Source organism: Ovis canadensis, chromosome 24, assembly GCF_042477335.2.
Source record: "Ovis canadensis isolate MfBH-ARS-UI-01 breed Bighorn chromosome 24, ARS-UI_OviCan_v2, whole genome shotgun sequence".
In the NCBI taxonomy this organism is placed as follows: domain Eukaryota; kingdom Metazoa; phylum Chordata; class Mammalia; order Artiodactyla; family Bovidae; genus Ovis; species Ovis canadensis.
The window spans coordinates 30,523,065-30,532,704 of NC_091268.1; the positions used below are offsets into that span (position 1 = coordinate 30,523,065).

Here is a 9,640-nt window from a genome sequence, read left to right on the forward strand (position 1 = left end):
TGCTGTTGTTGTTCAATTGCTAAGTCATGCCCAAGTCTTTGTGACTCCGTGGACTGCAGCGCACAGACTTCCCTGCCCTTCACAGGGGATCATAAGGACCACCAAATTTATAGCCACGTTGGTCAGGGAGACGTGCGGGCGGCTCTTGGGACTTGTGGCCGGCATCAGCAGTTTGAGCAAATTCCAAGCAGTTAGTATCAGACTTGAGTTGAATCATTGGATACCCAGTTGCTGTCAGAGAATTGGTGTTAGAGTGTAGCCCTTGACTGGTTGAGTGGCCTTGGGCCTAGTTTTCCTCATCTAAGTGAAGAGATTAGTGGAGTTTATGAATCTGAGCAGCAAAGTATCTTTTTCTCTAGATAATATCTTATCCTGAAGCCCAGATGCTAGCAAGGTAATGCTCAAAATCCTTCAAGCTAGGCTTCAATGGTACATGAATGGCGAAATTCCAAATGTACAAGCTAGATTTAGAAAAAGCAGAGGAACCAGAGGTCAAATTGCCAACATCCATTGGATCATAGAAAAACGAAGAGAGTTCCAGAAGAACATCTACTTCTGCTTCATTGACTACACTAAAGCCTTTGACTGTGTGGATCATGACAAACTGTGGAAATTTCTTAAAGAGATGGGAATACCAGACTACCTTACCTGCCTCCTGAGAGATTTGTATGCAGGTCAAGAAGCAACAGTTAGAACTGGGCATAGAACAATGGTCTGGTTCAAAACTGGAACAGGAGTATGTCAAGGTTGGATATTGTCACTCTGCTTCAGTTCAGTTAAGTCAGTCAATTGTGTCCGACTCTTTGCAACCCCATGGACTGCCACACACCAGGCTTCTCTATCCATCACTACTGGAGCCTGCTCAAACTCATGTCCATTCAGTCGGTCATGCCATCCAGCCTTCTCATCCTCTGTCGTCCCCTTCTCTTTCTGCCTTCAGTCTTTCTCAGCATCAGAGTCTTTTCCAGTGAATCAGTTCTTCACATCAGATGGTCAAAGGATTGGATCTTCAACTACAGCATCAGCCCTTCCAATGAATATTCAGGACTGATTTCCTGTATGATTGACTCCTTTAATTTCCTTGCTGTCCACAGGACTCTCAAGAGTCTTCTCCAATACCACAGTTCAAAAGCATCAATTCATCAGTGCTCAGCCTGCTTTATGGTCCAACTCTCACATCCATACATGACTATTGAGAAAACCATAGCTATGACTAGATGGACCTTTGTCAGCAAAGTAATGTCTCTGCTTTTTAATATGCTATCTAGGTTGGTTATAGCTTCTCTTCCAAGGAACAAGCATCTTTTAATTTCATGGCTGCAGTCACCATTTACAGTGATTTTGGAGCCGAAGAAAATAAAGTCTGTCATTGTTTCCCCATCTATTTGCCACAAAGTGATGGGACCAGATGCCATTATCTTTGTTTTTTGAATGCTGAGTTTTAAGCCAGCTTTTTCACTCTTCTCTTTAACTTTGATAAAGAGGCTCTTCAGTTCCTGTTTGGTTTCTGCCATAATGGTGGTGTCATCTGCATATCTGAGGTTAATGATATTTCTCTTGGCAATCTTGATTCCAGCTTGTGCTTCTTCCAGCCCAGCGTTTCTCATGTTGCACTCTGTGTATAAGTTAAAGAAGCAGGGTGACAATATACAGCATTGACGTACTCCTTTCCCAATTTGGAACCAGTCCATTGTTCCATATCTGGTTCTAAGTGTTGCTTCTTGATCTGCATACAGATTTCTCAGGAGGGGGGTAAGGTGGTCTGGCATTCCCATCTCTTTAAGAATTTTCCACAGTTTGTTGTGATCCACACAGTCAAAGGCTTTGGCATAGTCTATAAAGCAGAAGTAGATTTTTTTTTCTGGAACTCTCTTGCTTTTTATATGATCTAACAGATGTTGGCAATTTGATCTCTGGTCCTCTGCTTTTTCTAAATCCAGTTTGAACATCCGCAAGTTCTCAGTTCTCATATTGTTGGAGCCTGGCCTTGAGGGTTACTTTGCTAGTGTGTGAGATGAGTGCAATTGTGTGGTAGTTTGAACATTCTTTGGCATTGCCTTTCTTTGGGATTGGAATGAAAATTGACCTTTTGCAGTCCTGTGGCCGCTCCTGAGTTTTCCAAATGTGCTGGCATATTGAGTGCAGCACTTTCACAGCATCATCTTTTAGGATTTGAAATCGCTCAGCAGGAATGCCATCACCTCCACTAGCTTTGTTTGTAGTGATGCTTCCTAATGCCCACTTCACTTCAGACTCCAGGATGTCTGGCTCTAGGTGGGTGATCACACCATCGTGGTTTTCTGGGTCATTAAGATCTTTTATTGTATAGTTCTTCCATGTATTCTTGCAACCTTTTCTTAATATCTTCTGCCTTTTTAGGTCCATACCATTTCTATCCTTTATTGTGCCCACTGTTGCATGGAATGTTCCCTTGTATCTCTGATTTTCTTGAAGAGATCTCCAGTCTTTCCCACTCTATTGTTTTCCTCTATTTCTTTGCATTGATCACTGAGGAAGGCTTTCTTATCTCTCCTTCCTCTTCTTTGGAACTCTGCATTCAGATGGGTATATATTTCCTTTTGCCCTTTGCCTTTAGCTTTTCTGCTTTTCTCAGTTATCTGTAAGGCTTCCTCAGACAACCATTTTGCTTTTTTGTATTTGTTTTTCTTGGAGATGGTCTTTATCACTTCATCCTCTACAGTGTCATGAACCTCTGTCCATAGTTCTTCAGACATTCTGTCTATCAGATCTAATTCAGATGAAGCATAAGGTGGAATTGAGATTGCAGGGGAGAAATATCAATAACCTCAGATATGCAGCAGAGAAGGCAATGGCACCCCACTCCAGTACTCTTGCCTGGAAAATCCCATGGACGGAGGAGCCTGGTAGGCTGCAGCCCATGGTGCCACTAAGAGTCAGATATGACTGAGCGACTTCACTTTCACTTTTCACTTTCATGCACTGGAGAAGGAAACAGCAACCCACTCCATTGTTCTTGCTTGGAGATTCCCAGGGATGGGGGAGCCTGGTGGGCTGCCGTCTATGGGGTCACACAGAGTCGGACATGACCGAAGCGACTTAGCAGCTGCAGCAGCAGATATGCAGGTCACACCAGCCTTATGGCAGAAAGGGAACAGGCACTAAAGAGGCTCTTGTTGAAGGCGAAAGAGATGAGTGAGAAAGCTGGCTTAAAACTCAACATTCAAAAAGCAAAGATCATGACATCTGGTCCCATCACTTCATGGTAAATAGATGGGGAAACAATGGAAACAGTGACAGACTTTATTTTCTTTGGCTCCAGTATCACTGTGGATGGTGACTGCTGCCATGAAGTTGAAAGACATTTGCTCTTGGAAGGAAAGCTATGACAAACCTAGACAGCGTATTAAAAAGCAGTGACATTATTTGTCAACAAAGGTCCATATAGTTAAAACTATGGTTTTTCCAATAGTCATGTATGGATGTGAGAGTTGAACCATAAAGTAGGCTGAGCGCCAAAGAATTGATGCTTTTGAGCTGTGGTGTAAGACTCTTGAGAGTCCCTTGGACTGCAAGGAGATCAGAGCAGTCAATCATAAAGGAAACCAGTCCTGAATATTCATTGGAAGGACTGATGCTGAAGCTGAAACTACAGTACTTTGGCCACCTGATGTGAAGAGCTGACTCATTGGAAAAGACCCTGATGCTGGGAAAAATTGAAGGCAGGAGGAGAAGGGGACGACGGAGGAGAAGGGGACGACAGAGGATAAGATGGTTAGATGGCATCACCGACTCAATGGACATGAGTTTGCCCAAACTCCAGAAGATGACAGAGGATAGGGAACCCTGGAGTGCTACAGTCCATGGGGTTGCAAAGAGTTGGACATGACTGAATGACTTAGAAACAAAGCCCAATATGTATACACCTGACCCTCAAACAAAGCAGGCCGTAGAGGTGCTGACCTCCACACAGTCGAACATCCACATACAGCTTTCTGGTCCACATACATCCATGGTTCCATGTCCACCGGTTCAACCAAACACAGATCACATAGTTTTTTAGAATTTATTTCCTGCAGGAAAAAAAAAAAAAAAAAAAACACACATTTAAGTGCACCTGCACACCTTTAAGCCTATGCTGTTCAAGGGTCAGCTGAATTTGCATGAAAGCAAATTCCAGACCCTAAGTGTCTTCCAAAGCTTCCTTCTCCTTATCCCTGAGATGTCTGTGTGAAAACCTGGGGGTCTGGTGAGTAATTGGAGAGTCAGTGGCCTAGGTGATCTGAGATCCCCTTTGCTCTCAAGAAATCCTATTACATACTCTCCAAGTCTAATAAGCAGGAATGTGATTTCCCCAAGGCCTTGGATGCCGCTTCAGGGGAACCCTTCCTCTCTCAAGAGGCCCCCAGGGGAACTGATGACAGACGATGCCCGCTTCTCAACTGAGTTGGAAATGAGCCCTCACTCCTGCTCAAGTCCCCTGCCAGGGACCAAGGTCAGACCTGTGTGGTCGCAGATCCCAACTCTTTATTATCAGAAATAAAGTAAATTCTACACTTCTCTCCTCCCCCACGCAAGGCAGCAGCAGGCTCTGGCCCTATCTCTGGTAATATCAGGTTTATAAGAACAGTTTCTCACTTTTATTCATTTGAGAATTGAATTAGCTTTCACATTGGCCTCCACAGCTTCAAAGAACATATCCCAGCCATCATTTACCACACTATTAAATCGAGAAGCATTTGTCGGCACATCTGATAATTTGATTCTGAGTGATGTTTGTGTTGTTGCAAAGGATTTTAGCCAGCAATAATAACGTTACGGATGTGTGGCTGGGCCTTTTAACTACTAACTCGAAAGAGATTTCGACAACTGGCTATAGCACTGGTAATGAACAGACTAGGTTAGTTTGAAAGTTATTATGTTTCAATAGGAGGAACTGGATTCAATTTAAAGATACTCCCAGGTCTGGCCACGGTAACATCTTTAGTTCCTCACATGAAACTAGGTAAAAAGTCTGCTGTTGGAGCAGTGGGCAATCTTCAAGGCCCAGCATGCTAAGTAGGTTCGGGATTGTTACTGTCAAGTTCCGTTTAGTTCTTCCTTGTTGGTAAGACCTGCCAAGAGTTATAGGCTCAATAGTGAGAGCAGAGGATTTTGACCTAAAAGACTGAGGTTCAAATTCCAGATCTGGTACTTGGGCAAATAACATATTGATCAGATTTCTCTTTAGTCTAATCAGGAAAAAAAAATAATAATGTTGTCGATGGGATTCATTTAGATCAGAATTTCTCACCCTTGGCGCTATTGGCTTGGGGATGGACTCTTTGTTGTGAGGGTTTGTCTGGTGTATTACGGGATGTTTAGCAGGATCCCTGGCCTCTCCCACTAAATACCAGCATCAAACCCCTCCAGAGTGAGAATCAAAATTGTGTCCAGTCCTTGCCCATAGTGCCTGGAAGCAAAGTCACTCTGAATAAGACCCACTGGTTTGATAATGTTGTCAAGGCTCTTAGGTGGTGCCAGACTCATAGGGCTCAGTAACTGTTATTCAGATTTCTTTTTAAAAAGTATCTGAGCAGCCTGGACCCTTCTCATTAATAGTGGGTTGAATGTGTGCTCGTGGGTCTCTGCTGTACCTGCTAGACCAGGATTGTCTGTGGATCCAGGTTAGGAGACCATCTAAGGAGATGTGAATTCTGGTGGCTTTTGTGTGACCCGACAGCCTAAATTCCCTAATCTGCACTTTCACAATAGTCAGTGTAATCACACGTCTTGCTCACAGCAGGATAAGATACCTCTGTGGACAAGTGAGGCTGACCAGCACAGTAAGTCTCATATCTATCCATCCTTTTTTTAAATAAACATTTGCGTGCATACTAAGTCACTTCAGTGTGTCCGACTGTGTGCAACCCATGGATTACAGCCTTCCGGCTCCTCCGTCCATGGGATTCTCCAGGCAAGAATACTGGGGTGTGTTGCCATGCCCTCCTCCAGGAGATCTTCCCGACCCGGGGGTCAAACCCACATCTCTTAAGTCTCCTGCAGTGACAGGTGGGTTCTTTAAAACTAGTGCCACCGGGGAAGCCCAATAAACATTTATTCAGAGTCTATTATATGCCAAGTTATGCCCTGGGCATTTGGGATACAATGAATAAGTATTGGTCTTGGTCTTCTAGAAGTTACAGAGTGGCAGAGAATACACACAGAGAGAAAAATGAATATGGCAAAGAATGATAGAAAAAAAGAAGCAAAGAAAAAGATAGAAAGAAGAAAAGGAAGGAAGAAAGGAAAGGCCAGAGTAGAACTTGGCCACCCAACACAACCTGGAATATTGGAAAGACTCCTTTGTGAGACTCAGAGTTTTGAAAATTTAGGACCTAGTTTTTCCTCTCCCAAAACTGGCTATAAGGATTTATTTCATATTTAATCTTTTTACTTTTCAGACTAGAAAATTTGAGGACAAAGAGACAGTAACTCTTGTTCAAAGAAATCCAGTGAGTCTTCCCAGAGTTCAGAGTTTCTTTATGCTATAGGTCTCGTGTGTGTGTGTGTGTGTGTGTGTGTGTGTGTGTGTAGGTTAGGTCACTTCAGTCATGTCCAACTCTTTGTGACCCTATGGATTGTAGCCTGCCAAGCTCCTCTGTCCATGGGATTCTCCAGGCAAGAATACTGGAGTGGTTTACCATGCCTTCCTCCAGGGGATCTTCCCAACCCAAGAATCAAACCCATGTCTTCTGTCTCCTGCATTGGCAGGCAGGTTCTTTACCACTAGCACCACCTGGGAAGCCTATAGGCCTCCTATAGGAGGCAAATAAATACAATAAACTGAATGTGGCTGACAAAATGCTCTATTCACCAGAGGAAAATAAGGTGGTTTCTCAGTTTCTAGTACTGCATCCTGGCCTGTGTGTGTGTGTTTGTGTGTGTGTGTGTGTGTGTGTGTGTGTGTCTGTCTGTCTGTCTGTGTATATGTATGTGCATCTGTGTGACTATTGAGACATTGGCAATATCTGTTGTGATATTTGCCCATTGCTGGCTGTTTCAAAGAGAATAGACTGCTCAACAGGGGTAGTCATGGGCTTGAAATGGTCTAGAAGCTGCTGTTCGCTGGCAAGTGGGGTAAGAGTTTCTCTAGCAGAGATAGAAAAGTGTGAGAGGAATGTAGCCGCAGTACGAAGAGGAATCTTTCCTTTACTCTAAACCAAGAAGATGAGCGTGACCTGACAGGTAGTGCTCTAACAAGTGTTTAGTGTTTGAATGAATTAATGCATAAGGGAAGTGAGTAAAACTTGGAACAAATGAGTTCTTCCTGTGTTTACTTCCAGAAGAGAAGGGTGAATTCCATCTTTGGTTTTGTCTGGCCAGCCTGGCTCTTTTTCTCCAAATCATCCCTCCACCTACAACATCCATTTGTTTTCATTTAGAGGGACTGTGTTCTCAAATGACCCTGCATCTCCTGTCACTGGTAGCTGGTCCAGGAGCAGACATCTGATCCAGAATGGGCCCATCAGAGCATACTTCTCTGCACCAGAAACAGCTGAGTGACCAAAGAAGGGGTCCCTGACCCCTGCTAAGCCAGTGAGTCCATTCATGAAGCCATTTAGACTAGCATTGCGGGAATGAGTTCAGTATCTCTAGAATGACTGACATCATAAATAGAACAATCAGGAGTTAGCAGGAGCCATTTTTTTAAACAACTGATTATCAACTTATTGGGGGCTTCTCTGGTGGCTCAGATGGTAAAAGAATCTGCCTGCAACATGGGAGACCTGGGTTTCATCCCTGGGTTGGGAAGATCCTTGGAGAAGGCAATGGCCACCCATTCTAGTATTCCTGCCTGGAGAATTCCATGGACACAGGAGCGAGAGTGGCAGGCTACAGTTCACAGGGTCGTGAAATGCCTGACACAACTGGGCGACTAACAATTTCACTTCTCACTTTCACTTTATCAATTTATTAAAAAGGTTAATTTAAGCATCTGCAATGGTGACTTCAACCTCAACTCCTGACTCAGTGATGATAGAAGTGATCTGTTTGACAATCTCAGAATGTGCAAGTCAATGTTGCTTGTGGATCCTTGCCTGGAAACAATTCCAAGTCTTAGAACCATCTTTTCCAAGTCCTCTTTGTATCCTTGTAGTTATTCTCAGAGTCTCAGTAGGTATCTGAACCCATGCTTTCAGTTTGAGATTGTTTTCCTTCACATCTCCGGTCAGCTCAGCACTAACCTTCTCCAAAGACTTCATGTTGCAGCTGAGGGTGATTCTAATCTGGTGAATCACCACCACTGGCTCCACGGAGTAGTGTGTGTGTGTGTGTGTGTGTGTGTGTGTGTGTGCACGTGCACACGTGCACGTGTATGTGTGCGTGTGTGGGTATGTGTTCAGTCGCTCAGTCATGTCTGACTCTTTACACTCCATGGACTGTAGCCCGCCAGGCTCCTCTGTCCATGGAATTTTCCAGGCAAGAATACTGGAATGGGTTGCCAATTCCTCCTCCAGGGATCTTCCCAACCCAAAGACTGAACCCATGTCTCCTGCATTGGCAGGCAGATTCCTTACCACTGCACCAACTTACAGTATCTTTAAAAGCCACAGGTGAGGTGAGGCTTCCTGACCAACTTGTTCCTGGGGAGAGTGAACAGTGGTGGGTCAGGAACAGGAGCGGGTGGCCTTGGGGCTCCACTGAAGCAGCAACCTGCATTTTTCTCAAAGAGCAGGAGCTGTGTTTTTTGCTGTGTAGCTACAAACCATGTACAATGAGAGAGAAGAAAAAAGGAAACAAGCAGACAGATGCTATAGGAAATGGAAGAAGAATCTCAGTGTGTCTGAATCTTGGTTTTATGGATCCTGAAGTCTCCCTTCATTCCTGCCTTTTCCTGGGCTTGATTCATCCGTTCTTCACGAGATCCCTCCAGGTCCTTATAATTCCTCTTTTCCTTAAACTATTTTGAGTTGTGTGCCTGTCAGTTGCAGTCAACAGAGTCCTGGCTGAACACACAGGCCAGGCATCAAGATAAGTTCATTCCCTTTGCCTGATTTGTAACTTCTGTGGATCATATCAGGCAGGCGTACACCACCCCACTGTAAATCATCAACACAAGGCCCTTAGTCTGTAATAAAGCAACATTCTTCTTCAAATGCATTCAATACACCTTCATAAGAGTAATAGCTCAGAAGTTGCTTTGTAACAAAGATGCCGATATTATAGAAACTCAAGATGGAGAATTTACTGGAGAGAGAAGAGCAGTCTATTGACCCGCTACAAATGTTCTGGCTCTGTCGTTATTCAAATATTTCTACTGCCTGGACTCCTGAATTTTTTCCTCTGTCTTCTGAACATGAGGGAGTCTTTCTCCTAAGCCTTTCCTACCTGTATGATTTTGAATTAATGCTTATCTGTGGAAATGGCAGTCCATGGTGTAATAGTTTGTGGCAGCCAATAGCCCAAGCTGCCAATGAATCCACATAATCTGGAAGCCTCCATTCAGAAAGGAAGGAAAATCACCCTTTATCCACTACTGACCACTTTTCTAGGCACTGTCCACTTGTTATTATCTGTCATAAAATAGCAAATGTGATGCTCACAGCCACACAGCAAGGATTGGTACCCTATTTTAGAGGAAGCTGAGGCTCAGATTAGTTAAGGAAGTGGTCCAACT

General features: G+C 43.9%; 1 pseudogene; it reads right to left on the reverse strand.

Annotated features, from left to right (window-relative positions):
- Positions 1 to 7,949: 7,949 nt before the first annotated feature.
- LOC138428858 (small ribosomal subunit protein uS10-like) lies at positions 7,950 to 8,285 on the reverse strand (annotated as a pseudogene).
- Between the last annotated feature and the right edge of the window lie 1,355 nt (positions 8,286 to 9,640).